Source organism: Cheilinus undulatus, linkage group 7 (assembly GCF_018320785.1).
Source record: "Cheilinus undulatus linkage group 7, ASM1832078v1, whole genome shotgun sequence".
Classification (NCBI taxonomy): Eukaryota; Metazoa; Chordata; class Actinopteri; order Labriformes; family Labridae; genus Cheilinus; species Cheilinus undulatus.
In genome coordinates this window covers 19291462-19307346 of record NC_054871.1, presented here as the reverse complement: position 1 = coordinate 19307346, position 15885 = coordinate 19291462, and positions in this window count along the sequence as shown.

Genomic DNA, 15885 nt, shown 5'->3' with positions numbered 1-15885 from the left:
ACATAAAGGATAAAAATATGAATTGTTTAAGTACACAGCCAGCTGGCAAATTACATCAGTGTTGTCTTTTAAGAACCATGGGATCCTAAAAATAGAAAATAAACTTCTCTGTCATTTTCTTATCTTTTCATAGCTTTACTCTCAACAATTATGCTCATATTTCATGAACTCTGGCAACCGATTTCTCTATATCTTAGGTGTTCCAGTGTGAAATGTCCATAATGAATAAATAACTGGGGAGACTGAAAGCATCTGTCTAGAGTTAAAATAACTATTAATGTAGAAACCCTGGCTTTGATATATTGGAAACAATGTCAAACATCAGGATTATTTAATAAGAGTTCACATAGTATGCAAAAATCACTTTTTCAGGCTTTTAAAACAGGAATATGTGCCCCTGTCCTGTCCACAATCCCCCCAAGAATCAGAACCCCCACCCCCCGACACCTTTCAGATAATGTGTGCTGAAACAAGCCATTCTCAGATTTGTCATGTGGGGAGTTAGTATCGCCCCCAGGTTTGGTTGACCCTCCCCTCTTAAGAGAAAGTTCCGCCCTCCTCTCATGATCCTCCTCTCAGCTGCTAGGATCAGGAGAACCACATCCATTATGCTGCATCCATTTCATGAGAGGGGTGTGGTCAGGGGCGGAGTCAGACAGCTCATTAACTTTTAAAGCCACAGACACAGAAACAGTTTGTTCTAAGCACAGGGTATCCACAGGGTAGTAAAAGGTAGTAAAAGGTAGTAAATGAAATTAGCTCAAGTTAAGGCCATTGAAAGGTAGTAAAAGGTAACAAACACAGTTTGACTTGGTAGTAGTCTATGTTAACATTTACAGATGAAGGGTTTGGTTAATATTTCTGAAAGATGAATACCACAGAATAAATAAATTAAATAATAATACATTTTACAATTCACAGGAATGTGTTGCACAACTCGATGTGAGACACTTGCTGTCCGTCAGTATGGATGGCCCTAATGTCAACGTGAAAATGCTGGAGCTCCTTTAGAGTGAGCATTCAGAGCTTCATGGGGATGCACAACTCATCCATGTTGGCAGCTGTGGTTTGCATACCCTCCACAATGCCATGAAGGCAGGATTCACAACATGGCAGGTAGCCAAGCTCTTGCAAGCCATGCACTATGTTTTCCACAATGTTCCTGCACGTAGAGAAGATTACACCAGCACCACAGGATCCTCTACCTTTCCCCGATCTTTCTGTGGCCACCGATGGGTGGAAAATGTCCCTGTGAGACCGATGAGCCTGTGCTGCCCTTTTTGGCTAAAGCTCTGGCAGAGCTCCTGATGGTAATAGTTGTAATTACTGGTGAGACTCACTGATTCATTTGAATGTGAATGAATTCTATCAGTTAACAGGTGTGGCTTGATTACTAACAGCTTTTCTTGTCGTTTTAAGGCTTTACTGCAGCGATTTGTAAAAAGGGAGCTTCTAGAGGACAGAAGCCCAATGCAGCTGATCAAAATCCAGGTGTCCTAGGAGAAGAACTGGGTCTCTCTTGAAAATGTTGACATTGGCCTGGGTGCTGAATCTGCCATCAAGGTAATTTTTTGTGCAGATTATTTCAGTATCATGTGTGCATTGTGCTGCTGGCACAAATAGAAAGTATAAAAAGTTGACCAGACCTCTTGTCAAAGCTTTGCTTCAAACTATTAGGGTGGATAACGAACAAGTAAGAAATGCATTATTTAACCACCTCTGTGGTAACCACACAGCTATCGTGACTGTGTGGTTGGTAATGGTTACCTTCACAACTTAAGTTGTGTTCACCACCAGGCCTAAGGTCTGTGGTCATAATTGAATCACAGCCATGAAGATATACCCCCACCTCATTCTCACTCATGCTACGTTGCTTGAACAATTATGTTGAAATGCCTCAGCATTTCAACATATTGTTCTTCCTAAACTTTATTATGTTGAAATGCTGAGGCATTTCAACATATTGTTCTTCTATGACTTTATTATTATGTTGAAATGCCTCAGCATTTCAACAAATTTTCTTATACAACCTTTATTCTTCTTCTTTAACTTATTCTTCCGTACGTTTTTTGGCACTTTTCAACTCCTCCACAGTTTGTCTGATTTTCACCGTTCAACTTTTATCATGTTCAGCATGTTCAGGAGAAGTGTGCTTGTATTTTTCACATTTCTAACCCTTTTACTTTTTACAAAATATAACATTTTCCACAGTTTTTGGCCCCATTCAAATGAATGGAAGATTTTTGCAGTCCTGCCTAAAACTGCTTCAACTTTGAGATTCAGCAAAGCAGGAGACAGAAAAGACAGGATATGGTCAGGGGTGCAGAGATTGTTGAGTCACTGCCAGAGCCAGAGGATGGTGAGTTATTTGTCTTACCTGGTAATTTAGCTCAGCTTCAAAGGCAGGACCCCTCACTAGCTCACCTGTTTTCCAAGTGTGTCCCTAACTCCACTCAGGTAACAGACAAAGGAAAGGATGTATTTCTCCTTAAAGATGAGCAACTGTATCACCGTAGTAGGGTGGGAGACCAGCTAGTTGTTCCCAAGAGCTTAAGGGCTACAGTTTTGAAACTAGCTCACTCTGTTCCCTGGTCAGGTCACTTAGGGCAAGTAAAAACCTTCTCCAGAATGGTATCTCGCTTTTATTGGCCACAACAGTTTAGTGACACTGTTCAGTTTTACAAATCTTGTCCCCAATGTCAGTTAATGGCACCAACTAGAAAGAGTGACAGGGCTCCACTTATCTCAATGCCAGTTATTGATACCCCTTTTGCTTGCATTGCTATGGACATTGTAGGCCCACTTGAGAGAAGCAGTGCGAGTCACAGATACATTTTAGTAGTGTGCAACTATGCTACTAAATACCCTGAAGCATTTCCCCTTAGAAAGGTCAAGGCCCGCCAAGTTTCAAATTGCCTCATTCAGATGTTTTCAAGGTTGGGAATCCCCAGGGAAATTATCACAGATCAGGGCTCCAACTTTACCTCTACCCTTTTGAAAGAAGTTTACAAACTGTTGGGGATTAGGAGTGTGAAGACCAGCCCATTCCACCCTCAAACAGATGGACTGGTTGAACGTTTTAATAAGACATTAAAATCCATGTTGAGAAAGTTTGTGGAGGACTCAGGGGCAGACTGGGACCAGTGGCTCCCCTTCCTTCTGTTTGCCTACAGGGAGGTGCCACAAGCATCGACAGGCTTTTCTCCATTCCAGCTCCTGTATGGCCATGCAGTTCGAGGTCCATTGGATGTGCTGAAAGAGGCCTGGGAGAGTCCTAAACCTGAGGGAAAGTGCAGTGTTCTCTCATATGTTTTAAAAATGAGAGACAAGCTGGAAAAGTTCCAGGAGCTTGCTAACACACACCTAACAAAGGCTCAAGAGTGTCAGAAGCAGAGCTATGACAAGCAGGCTCTTCGACGGGTCTTTCAAGAGGGACAAAAAGTTCTGCTGCTTCTGCCAACTTCCAACAGCGGTCTCCTGGCCAAGTGGCAGGGCCCCTATGTGGTCAGAAAAAAGGTTGGTCCTGTTACTTATGAACTGTATATGCCAGAGCGTCACAAGAAGCATCAAGTATTTCATGTTAACTTGCTTAAGGAGTGGATTGACAGTTCTACACATCACTACAGCTGTGGGCTCGTGCTGTTGTTGAGGAGGAGGATGTTTTGGAGCAGTTCTTCCCTTCAGCAGGCGGAGAGCAGTCATTCCCAGATCTGAGTCATCTTGCAGCATCTTGCAGGAGGAGCTGGAGGCTATCATGCCCATTGAGCTCTTCAGCACAAAGCCAGGTTGCACAGATCTCATCAACCATGTGATAAGCCTCCGCTGTCCTGATCAGCAACCCATACGAGACACCACATCAAGAGTTCCAGCCAAGTTAATGCCTGCCTTAAAGCAGGAAGTGGAAGACATGATGACCATGGGTGTGATTGAGCCATCGAAAAGTGAGTGGTGTAGTCCAGTGGTGCTGGTGCCCAAGAAAGATGACATAAAACAAAGATTTTGCATTAATTCTCCAAGATCAATGCTGTTTCTGCTTTTGATGCCTATCCAATGCCTAGAGTAGAAGATCTGATTGAACGATTGGGAAATGCAAATTTTATGTCAACACTTGATCTTTGTAAAGGCTATTGGCAGGTGCCATTGACTGAGTCATCCAAAGATCTAACAACATTTAGGGCGCCTAGTGGACTGTATCGTTTCAGGACAATGCCTTTCGGTCTGCATGGAGCCCCAGCAACATTTCAAAGGCTTGTGGATGAAATCTTGAGAGGAGCTGATGGGTATGCAGCAGCCTACATTGATGACATCATGGTATTCAGTGAGACGTGGCAAGATCATATCCAGCACCTCTCTGATGTCCTTCAAAGGATCCAAAGAGCTAGACTGGTCATCAATGCCCGCAAATGTCACATTGCCAAATCTGAGGTGGAATATCTGGGCTACATCATTGGGGGTGGAGTCATCCGCCCTCAGGTGAGTAAATTTGAAGCCCTGACTGCATATCCTCCTCCAACTACCAAGAAAAAAGTAAAATCATTCCTGGGTTTGGCATGCTGGTATCGTCGTTTCATCCCCAACTTCTCAGCTAGGTCAGCTGTTTTAGGTGATCTAACCAGAAAATCCAGCCCAAATAAGGTCAAATGGACTTCAGAGTGTGATGCTGCTTTTGTTGACCTGAAAAACTGTTTGCGTGAAGAACCTGTGTTGCAGTGTCCAGATTTCAACAAGCCATTTACAGTGCAGACTGATGCTTCAGGGGTTGGACTAGGAGCTGTGTTGCTGCAGGGGGAAGGAGAGGACCAAAGGCCGGTGCAGTACATTAGCCGAAAGCTCTTCCCAAGGGAAACAAGGTATTCAACCATTGAAAAGGAAGCCTTGGCAGTGAAATGGGCTCTGGACACTTTCAAATACTATTTGATTGGTGATGAATTTGTGTTGGAGACTGATCATTGTGCACTTGCAGTGGATGAACAAAATGAGAGACTCAAATGCAAGGATAACAAGATGGTATCTGTCCCTGCAGCCCTTTCATTTCAGGATCCAGTACAGGCCAGGAAACAAAATGTGGTGGCTGACTGGGGGGGGCAAAGTGGGTGAGACCTCTCCTTTATGCACCACATTGTCACTTATATCATTAAGTATCACATCACATTTCTCATATTTGTTAATTTAGCTATAATTTACTTTTGCTTTTGTAACATTGCAGCACTTACTATCCTGGGTTTGTCTGTGTCAGCATTTAGTTACAGTTTACACCAAAGCACAAAGTAATTTAAAGCAAACACACAGTTTTGAGTTGATTAAATCACCTTTATTTAGTCTTAGTTTCATTAACTATGATTTTCATGTTTCTTTGTGTATACTCACATTTAGCAATTAGATTTATATCATTTGTTTATTTAAAAGCCATTAGTTGTGTAAATGAGTTAAGGTTAATTTCAGAGTTAGATTCATTTCTTTGTATGAAGAGAAATGAGGGTTTCCACCCTTAGGAGGTAGTTCTCTATCAGCTGCAGCCACTCTTGTAATTGAGCAGCCTATGAAGCCAGGAGAGTTTGCATTTGCAGGGGGAGAGACAGGGAGGCCATGCTGCCTCTAACACATGCCTTACTTTACTTTAGTTATGATTTAGTTTAATTTGACTTGATTTTCCTTCAATTTTTTTTTTTTTTTTTTTTTTTGATAAGCTAACACATGTTAATTTAAACACTATAAATAAAAAGCTAACTGCTGGGGAAAAGAAGTCTGTTGTCACCTTCCTACCACCTTCCTTGACCCTTTGGCCAGACTACACTACATACACCTTTAAACAGACACACACCTTTTAACAGACACACACACCTTTAAACAGACACACACCTTTTAACAGACACACACACCTTTAAACAGATACACACACCTCTTTACTGACACACATCTTTCAACAGACTCACAAACCTTTTAACAGACACACACATCTTTTAACAGACACACACACCTTTAAACAGACTCACACTTTAATGCAGACACACACACACATTCATGCAGTTCATACAGTTGTGAGTCATTCCCTATTTCACTTCCTTCCAACTTTTCTTTAATGTTTCTTAATAATACAGCTCTGCTAACACATTAAAGACATCTGTTACTGATTTTGCTCTTTGTAATTTTAGGCTCTTCACAAGTTTAACTGTTTCACCTATTAATTACACCTTATTATTTTTAGCTTTGTTTCACTGCTTTTAGCAGTTTTATTTCACATTTTCCACATTCAGCCTCAGCATTTCAACGCATTTGCTGCAAGGAAATGCAATTTCTCTAGTTGTTTTTAATTTGTAGTATGTACAGTGAATGATCCTTAATGTCCCCTATTTGTTAGGCCCTACAGAGCAAACCAGGATGCAAGATAAGGGAGCTTTTGGTGCTCAACTTCAGGCGAGAGTGTTTGCAGTGCCTTGTGAAGGTGGTAGGAAAACTGCAGGACAAATGCCCCTTAAAGTTTCCTATGGTTAGGCTCATTGCATGCCTTGATCCCACAAGAATCCACCAAGAACCAGAGAGGTCCATCAAGCAGATGAAGACTGTAGTGCAGACATTCCTGCAGGGCAAGCAATTGACCAGTGGCATTCCGGCTGGTAAGAAAATATATATGTGTAGGGACAGTAGAAGTGGAAAGGTCATTCAAATAAAGGCCATGTTGTAGGGGTGTAATTGATATTATTCTGCCTTTTTACCCTGTTAACTGTTTTACAGTTATTAAAAATTACTGTATGCACTTTCAACTCTCTGTGAGAAGCTGCATTATTCTTCTTTGTTAATTGGCAGTTAAGCAGTTGACTGAAATGTACTAAAATGTCATGCATGATTATGTCTTAATTTCCTTATCAATACTGTAGGTGATGTCATCATTAAGCAGTTTGCAACCTTGACCTCCGTGGAAGGAAGAGATGAGCATTTCCTGTCCTTTCAACCAATGAAGGAGCGCCTTAATGTGTTTCTTTACACAACTCTCAGCACGCTTTACCCTGACTTACTACGGTTTTGCAAGAGTCTCCTTCTTCTGTCCTATGGATAACTCACTGTTGAAAGAAGATTTTTAATCAACAAAGAGGTGGAAACATGTAACTCCAGGAAGAATCTCTGGAATCACTGCGATTAGTCTGTGGCTGGATCAGCAGTTGTGGGGGTGTTTTAAAAGTGCCTCTGACAAAGGAGCTCCTTGCCTCTGCCTCATCTGCCAGATCTCAGTACAGACTGTACCTGGAGAATGAAAGAAAAAAGAAGGAGAGCGCTGCACATGCTCTGAAGAGGGAGGCAGCAGAGGAGGAGCTGCTGGACCTCAGAACCCAGCGTTGGGTACCAAGCACTTGTCTGTAAATCATCTGAAAATGATGCAGACAAGTTGTCCGAGCAGGCTGAGGGGAAAGCCGGGTCCAAAATGGCTGAACTTATCACCAAGTCCAACACACTTCGTAGAAGACTAAAAGAAAAACTAGGACTGCAAGCAGCACTGGAGGGCCCTCGGGGTGTGATGTAATTTGCGGTATATGGTAACGGTCGGATGTTGGCAAACTTGTGCAGTGTGCTGAGCATGGCAGTATTGTAGATCATCCAAGGAATGGCATTAGGCTACAGAAAAAGTGCCACAGAGCATTGTGTGTATGAGTCAATACTGCCGTGTAACATTTGGAGGCAGGATGGCAAAGAACTATATTTATATGCAGAAGCAATCAGGGCAGTATGATACAGCATGTAAAACTCTATAAACATTGGACACATAATGTAGGACTTGCTCCTAGCCTTTTAAACAGAGTGGGGCTACAGTAAAACCATGTTTCAACCATTTCAACACTTGACACGGCACACCTTGATCACAAATTCTGAAATCTGAAGCATTATCAGTTGTGTTTAGTGAGACGTGTCAGTGTTTGTAACTGAAAAGAAAATGATAAATAGAAAGAACCTTATAAAATGTGATGTGTTATTAGAATCCATTTGGATGAAAAAGCTGATCATATTGAAATGGTCACAATTAGTACATTAAATAGAAAGAAATAGGAGGCACATCAACATAAGATAAAATCAATTATACAGAAAGGTTAAAAAAAAAGAAGAGCTCTGCCAGTTGAAGGAAAGGATTGAAGAGAAGTCCTCACAACTGAGACTCTTGTGACTGTGCCTCTCTCTCTCTCTCTATCTCAATGTCTTGATTTCTCTACTTTACTCTGCCATCTTCTTCCCCCAAAGCTCTCTCTCTCACCCCCCTCTTGTCTCCTCCTCCCTGTCCATTCGTCTCCTGCTTCCTCTGTCTCCTATTTCAGGTGTATACGCAAAAGTTTTTTGTCATATCAGCGTTTCATCCACACGAAAACGGCGTTTTGGGTGACTTTAAACGATACTTTGAGAAAACGGGTCCCAGAGTGCATAACTCGACTAAACGACTACCATTTCGTCTCTGTGTGGACGGCTATCCGCATCTTTCTTGAAACGATGATGTCACATAGCGTAGCTCTCTTAAGGCGCCTGTGCAGGTCCGGCCAAAACAATAAAGGCTACAGGGTTGTGTTCGTGCTGCAGAAGCTACTGAGCTTGTTATGGCTTTTACAGCAAAATCTGATGCTCCTTTACCACCACCGCGAAACGCATACAACATATACACTTAAATCCAACGCAGAGAACAACCAGAAAGGCGGCTAGAAGAAAGTTTGTGTCCGTTTCCCCGTGATCTTCTTCTTCTCCTTTGGTGCATTTCCGTGGCAGCGTTACAGCGCCACGTTCAGGCTTGGCATACGCACTACAGCGTTTTCAGTTGTTTCAGTAGTTCCATGCTTACGCGGATATTTCCTGAAATGATTCCGTCTTTACGGAAAACTTTTTCAAAACGAAACGGCAATATATCGTTTTCGTCTCCGTGTGGAAGGGGCCTCTGTCTTTTTTTCTCTCTGACTGTATTTGTGTGTGTCTGTCTGTGTGAGAGGGAGAGTGTGTGTTTCTCTGTCCATATTTTCTCTTTTCTCCCTCTCTGTACATGTCTGTATCTCTTCTCTGACTACGTCTCTCTCCTTTCCTCTGCCATCTCACTCCCCACAGCTCGTTCTCTCTCGCTCTCTCTCTTTTTCTCAGTCTGGCAGTGATGTTAAATTGTATCAGCTGATGGTAAAATTGTTACAACTTCTCTCTTAAAACTGCAGTGGAATTTTCATTTTGGGGCATGTTCACACTGCCATCTGATATTTGCGTTGCAGTTGTTGATGTTATTGAACTTAACTTACTTTAGCTGCTAAATGTTCTCCCAGCTGATTCTTAAGTTTGAGCATTTGCCATGTTATCAGTATTCTGTTGTGAATAAAATATTGGCTCGTGGAATTTGAAAGTCATTGCATAACGTTTTGTTTTGTTGAGGGATGGGCCATCATCATGCATGGGTCAGTGCTGCACACCCCCCAAAAAAGGCCGCTGCTCGATGTCGTGTTGGTAGTAAAAAATATTGTAGAGGTAGTAAAAAAGGTAGTAAAAGGCAGTAAATTCAGCTCTAGGATTCCCCTATAAACCCTGGAGCAGGACTGAAACAGGGTTTTTTTAGGCATGCAAATATCCAATACTGGAGTGTTTTGTTTTTTTTTTCACCAACAAACTTCACAGGCATGTTTTGGGGACCTCTGAGAACAATATAAACGTGTCTTATATAATATAAACAATATAAACTTTGTCTAAGGGCTAAAATAAGTGACCTTTTAAATGTTTATTGAGCAGTTTGAGGAAAAAGTTGTCATGATCCAGATTTTGATTTGTCTTGTGTTTGTCTGGTGTATTCCTTTGTTAATTCTCTGTTATTTCCATGTTACTAGTTTTACTTTGTATTAAGGTTTTCCTAGTTTGTACTTGTTGGTATTTTAGGGGTTAGATCTTATCCTCCTGTGTTTCATGTTTAGTTTAACCCCCTGTGTTTGTATGCTCCCCTCCTAGTGTCTCTTCCTGGTCCAGTGTTCGTGTGTATTGTGAAGTTTCCTGTTTTATTTTGTAGTTGCCTTCCCTTGTGTGTGATTCCAGTTTTTCATCCTGCCTCAGTTTCCCTCCACTGTGATTGCCCTCACTAGTTTCTCCTGAGTCTTGTTAACCACACCTGTCTCACTTTGTGCAATCCGTCCCTGTGTATTGAGGTTCTGTGTTTCCCCCATCCTTTGTCAGTTCATTGTTTGCTGTTTCCTGTGAAGTCTTCCTCGTGTTCTGGATTTTGGTAACCTGGTTTGTTAATTTCATAAAGTAAGTTTTGTTGGAGTTTTTTCCTTGGGATTTTTGTTAATTAAATTTATTTGTTTCCTATCTGCACTTGGGTCCCATTTTGAGTTTTTTCACCACAATCATGACAAATGCAACCACCTTCTTTTACTATTCACTTGTTAAAGCTCCTATGAAGAGTTGTTGGTGGGTGATGTAATAGTTTTAAAGTAATATTGATATGCTAGATATTCTGCCGTTACACTGAGGCCTGAAAATAAACAGTGTCCCTTTGGGATATTATTGACCACAAATGCCACGTGGAAAAAGAGGTCTTGCCTTCAAGAAAAGCTGTTATATCTTATCCTGACACACCAGACAGACTGTTGCATATATCCGTTGCATGCCCGTCTGACATTCATCTGGGAAACCTCCCATACGAAACGTTTGGGAAGGGCAAGACATTTCAAAAAATTCTCGGAGGGTGATGTCACGAACAACCTGTCCGTCACACTCATGATGTCCAATCAGAGCAAGACAAATTCCAACATAGGGAGGAGGAGATGGGACTTTTTGGTCAGTGGGCATCTGGGTCTATCTTTGAAAACAAAGTCAGTAGGAACAAGTAGAAAAAAGGTTTTCATTTATGTGTTTTCCTCTAGCCACTCTTTTAGGTTTTATTTGCCTGCCCCAGTGGCAGGTAAGTTGAGCAAATTCACCAGACATTGCTCCAAAATACCTGCATTTGACTGGTTCACTGGTGCTAATTTTCCACCCTGCTACCACTACAAAAATTTTGACCACTTTCACTGAATGTACCATAAAGAATCTAAATGTTTGATGGACTTAAATTCATTGTTCAGCTTAAATGTTCCTGCATAGTTCCTGCCTGCTCAAACAGAGGTGAACACTGCCCTCTGGTGGCAGTGAGTAACTGTACAAGTGTTATCTCATAGATTTAAACTATTCCTTAATGAGGAGAACTAAATATTTACTTTCTGAACTAAAATATGGGCACAATGTGATTTTAAAATTATGGGAGAAATATAAACAAAAGAGGGGTAATGTTCTTATTGGTTCCATACAGATCTGATGTTGGTAGAATACATTTGAAGGTTTGAACTGATTGATTATAAAATTAAAACTTGTTTCACAATGGCAAAAACTACAAGATGGATTAAAAAAAAAATGTAGTTTTCATTAAGTGTCAGACCCACTCATTTATGATTAAGAAGAAACTGATTAAATTGATAAGTTTCATTGTCTTCATCTCTCCATCATGATCATCAGAAGTGTGAACACATTCATGTTTGAGGTTTTCTTTCAGTTATGTTATTAATGAAAACGATACTGCTATTTATGATTGTGCCAGTGTAAAAACAAAAGATCAGAATATTCTTGCTCATGCACCCTGAGATAATGGTTCCCAACCTGGGGTCTGGGTCCAACTTGGGATGGCACAAGAGATTTCAGGGGGACCCAAGAGTTTGTTAAAATTAGGCTCACTCACACTAATTAAAATCACGGTAAAACACTTATATTTCATACAAAGGTCTTTAGGAAGGAACACTAGTGTTTGTTCCTATTTTGTTTGAATTTGTATGGTAAAAATGTGTATTTTTTATAGCAGTATATCAGTTCTTTCTGTGTGGATCTGGGGGAGCTCAACCCTTTTTTAGTATGAGTAGGGGGGCTTAATGGGAAAGAGGCTGGGAACCACTGCCCTACAAGAAATATACCAGGAAGATAACCTTTATCGCCCCCTGTTGGACAGTCTGTGTAACAGCTGTGTAAAATGTGAATAAAAACAGAAGGCAATTATTTGCAAGTCTCAGAAAACCCTACTTTATTCCAAATAGAACAGATAAATGAATTTGATGGCAGAGAAACATCTTTAAAAAGTAGGGACAGGACAACATTAGGTAAGTGATACTAATGAAAAACAGCTGGAGGAGCATTTTGCAACTTATTAGGACAATTGACAACAGGTCAGTAACAACTGAGTATAAAAGGAGCAATTTAGAGAGGCAGAGTCTCTCAGAAGTAAAGACAGGCAGAGGTTGACCAATTTGAAAAAAAAACTGAGTAAGATAGCGAAACTATTCATAAAAATGTTCCTCAGTGTAAAATTGTGAAGACTTTGAATATCCACACCATCTCCAGTCTATAATATCATCTAAAGATTCAGAGAGTCTGGAGATATCAGCCTGTAAGGGACAAGGCCAAATGTCAATACTGGGTGCTCAGATCTTCGGGCCCTCAGGTGGACCTGGATTAAAATCCCTGAAAAGCCCTGCATGGACTTAGGAACACTTCTAGAAATCATTGTCACAGCTGGTTGTGCTACTCACAAATGCAAGTTAAGTGTATTGTGGAAAGATGAAGCCATATGTGAGCACGATCTAGAAATGCCACACTCTTCACTTGGCCAAAGCGTGTTTAAAAAGGACTGAGGCAAAATGAAAAACTGTTCTGTGGTCAGATAAATCAAATTTAAATTTCTTTTTGGAAACCATGCACCATGCAGCTTAATATCAGCAAACAGTTCAAAAGCTGGCATCTCTGATGGTATGGGGTTGGATAATTCTCTTTGGCATAGGTATCTCACACATCTGGAAAGGCACTATCAATGCTGAAAAATATGTAGAGGTTAAGGGAAACATTTGATCCCATTCGGATAACATTTTTATGGGAAAGCCATAAAAAAATGTAGCAAGGCCATATTTTATCAAGCATCATACTGTATACTGCATCCATCACAACAGCATGGCTTCACAATATAAGAGTCTGGGTACTAAACACCACTAAAAATCTTGGCACAGTGGGAGTCTTGCAACAAAAGATATAATAAGAAAATAACAGCAGTATCATAGGCTAAACTGGAAGTTCAAACATCAGTATCAGTCCAAACCACTGACATCTTTGGTTATTTCATGTGTATTTCAGTTTCTGATAAAATCATTCAGCTTGTACATTATTTTGATGGCAATATGGAAGCTTAATAGCTGCAATACATTGTCCACGACAGTGAAGGAGTATGTGATAATTATGTGATTTCAGACATGACCATAATGAGCTTATTTTACATGATGTACACAAAAAAGCAGAACTGCAGCATCAGTTTGTCTTTTGATCTTTGCCATATTTATCAGGTGTGAGCTTCTGTGACCCAGAGAAAACGGATTATATATATTCTTGCTGATTTTACTTTCCTTAAGCAGATGTCAACTGACCTTTACGAGAACCAGAATAAAAATCCCTTTTTTTCTGCTGGGAAACTGAGAGTGCAGTTTGTCTGTTATGACTTTGTAACAGAGCAACATGCACCAGTGTGAACAGTGTAGATCAAACACCTCACACGCTCTGGTTATGAGTAATCCAGCATTACACCCTGAATGCGCTTGAACGTTTTTTTTAGGGTCATTGTTTCTTGCGACCACTTCCTGTCACATGTTCTCCTTTTGTCTCTCATACATTACAAAAACCACTATACATTTTTGCAAACTCTGGCTTCCTTTACTTAAAACCTGCAAGGAAGGCCCCTTGAAAAAAAAAGGCTGTTTTTGTAAGCGCAGCATTGTTCTGTTCTACTGACCTTTAAAAATCAAACATAAACTGCCATACTGTCAGTCCAAATTGCTCAAGTTTTGTGAACAAGCTTTCTCTTATAGATATTCTTCTGATTATGTAAAGTGGCACAGGACCCTTTGTAGAAGTGTGTAGAGATATTATAATAGTTCTCATATCTCTGTTCAGTTGAAAACCAAAAGTAGCCATAGCTCGTACTCTAAAAGTCTTTTTACTCAGAGCCTGTTCTGTTCATCTCAAATTGCTCCACATTAAAAAAAGAAATCCAATCTTATGTTTTGTCGGTCATATTTGTACAATGACTTTGAAACTTTTGTCTGGCATTGTACATCATTCAGTGGTAAGCTGCATTTAATTCCCAGGATAGCAAAAGCATGACCAATCAGAAGTAGAGTTTGGCAGTCATTCTTTGTGGTTGTTTTGGATAATAGTCTAACAATGCAAATAGAGCTGGCGGCATAACTTTTTATTCAAGATTCAAGGTTATCTTTACTGTTCCATAAGAGTAGAAATCTGCCTTGGGCTTTTCAACCTTGCTACAGCCATACAAAAGATAAAATTCAACATCAAACCCATTAAACATCAAGTATTAATAAGTTTAAACTTGTTTCACTCATTTTAATTACACACTGATCCTTACTTCTTGAAGTCAAGCAGTGGAATTTAAAGGGTGCATTATGAAAGGGCTATTTTAAGGTGAACTAAATAGGCAAGAGCAGTCCATAACACGTAACCTGACATGCCACATTCATCTGGGAAAGCTCCCATAGAAAGGGTTTCAGACTTTTCAAAAAATCCTCTGAAGGTGATTGGGCAAATGTTCAGGCAAAGGCAAATCAGAGAGACAAAATGAGGTAGCAGAAATGGGCAAGCTTTTGCTTGACAGGCAATCACTGCAGTAGCAGAGGAGTCTGAAGTGGATTGAACTCGTGCCGAGGCCAGTCAGGGGAAGAGCAAAAACTTCACTATTGCAGAGATAAGCTTTCAGTATGGCTCTTTTTTTGTCTCAATAAAGAAATATAGCACAATCCTGATGAAACTGCTGCTATTCTACAGCTACATCTGAGCTAATCCCCTCAGCGGTAGCACTGACTCACAGTACAACTTCACCCATAATTATTGCAAACTCATGCCAAAGCAGGTTGGGAGTCGAGCTGAAGCATCTTTTCCTCCATGCAAAGCTTTCAGTGCTGTTCTTTGCTCCTAAGTTGATAAAAAAAAAATATGGTCCAGTTCTGATAAAAATACCACTATACTAAAGCTACATCTGAGGACTGGCAAGACCCATTTTTGGTTCAGCACAAACAGTGTGGACTGGAGCTTTGGACAGACATCTGGCCAAAGCTTCTGCTTCCCAAGGTTACATAACAGTCTGTTGATCCTTTATTGGATGAGTATCTAAAGAATGTGTAAGAGTATACCCATTTCTACAGGCATCACTTCACCACAGTGTATTATGCTCTATTTACCCCTTTTTCATCTGTTTCTTGCCGGTTTGGCATGATACCAGAACTTTAAACTTTGAAATGATGCAAGTAAAAGTCAAACAATATCTACACCCCTTTCAATAGCATGGCAACAAAAATGAATGTCCCAGAATCCTAATACTGGGTAATTTCTTGAATTTAATACCAGAATAATGGCAGAAAAATATGTATAATAGTTATAAAATAACTTTTAAAAACAAGGGTTATATTGTTAACATTGTTGTTATCATTACATCATTAGATTTAAGCTCTGCATTTGACAAAACTGACCATAACATCCTACTACACACAGGAGAAAACTGCATGGTGTGGTGGTTCAAATCAGATCTACAAGACAGAACTTATCAGTATCACTTGGCAATTTCTCAACAGCAAATCTCAGTCTGGATTGTGGGGTGCCACAGGGTTCCATCCTGGACCCACTTTTATTTGGTTTTTACATGCTTCCCCTTGATTCCATAATACAAAAACACAATGTCTCTTACCACTCATACGCTGATGACACTGAAGTATATGTCTCAATGTCCCCCGATAATCTTACTCCCATAAATAATCTGGTCAATTGCATCGATGAAATAAACCACTGGATGTCACAGAACTTTCTCCAACTCAA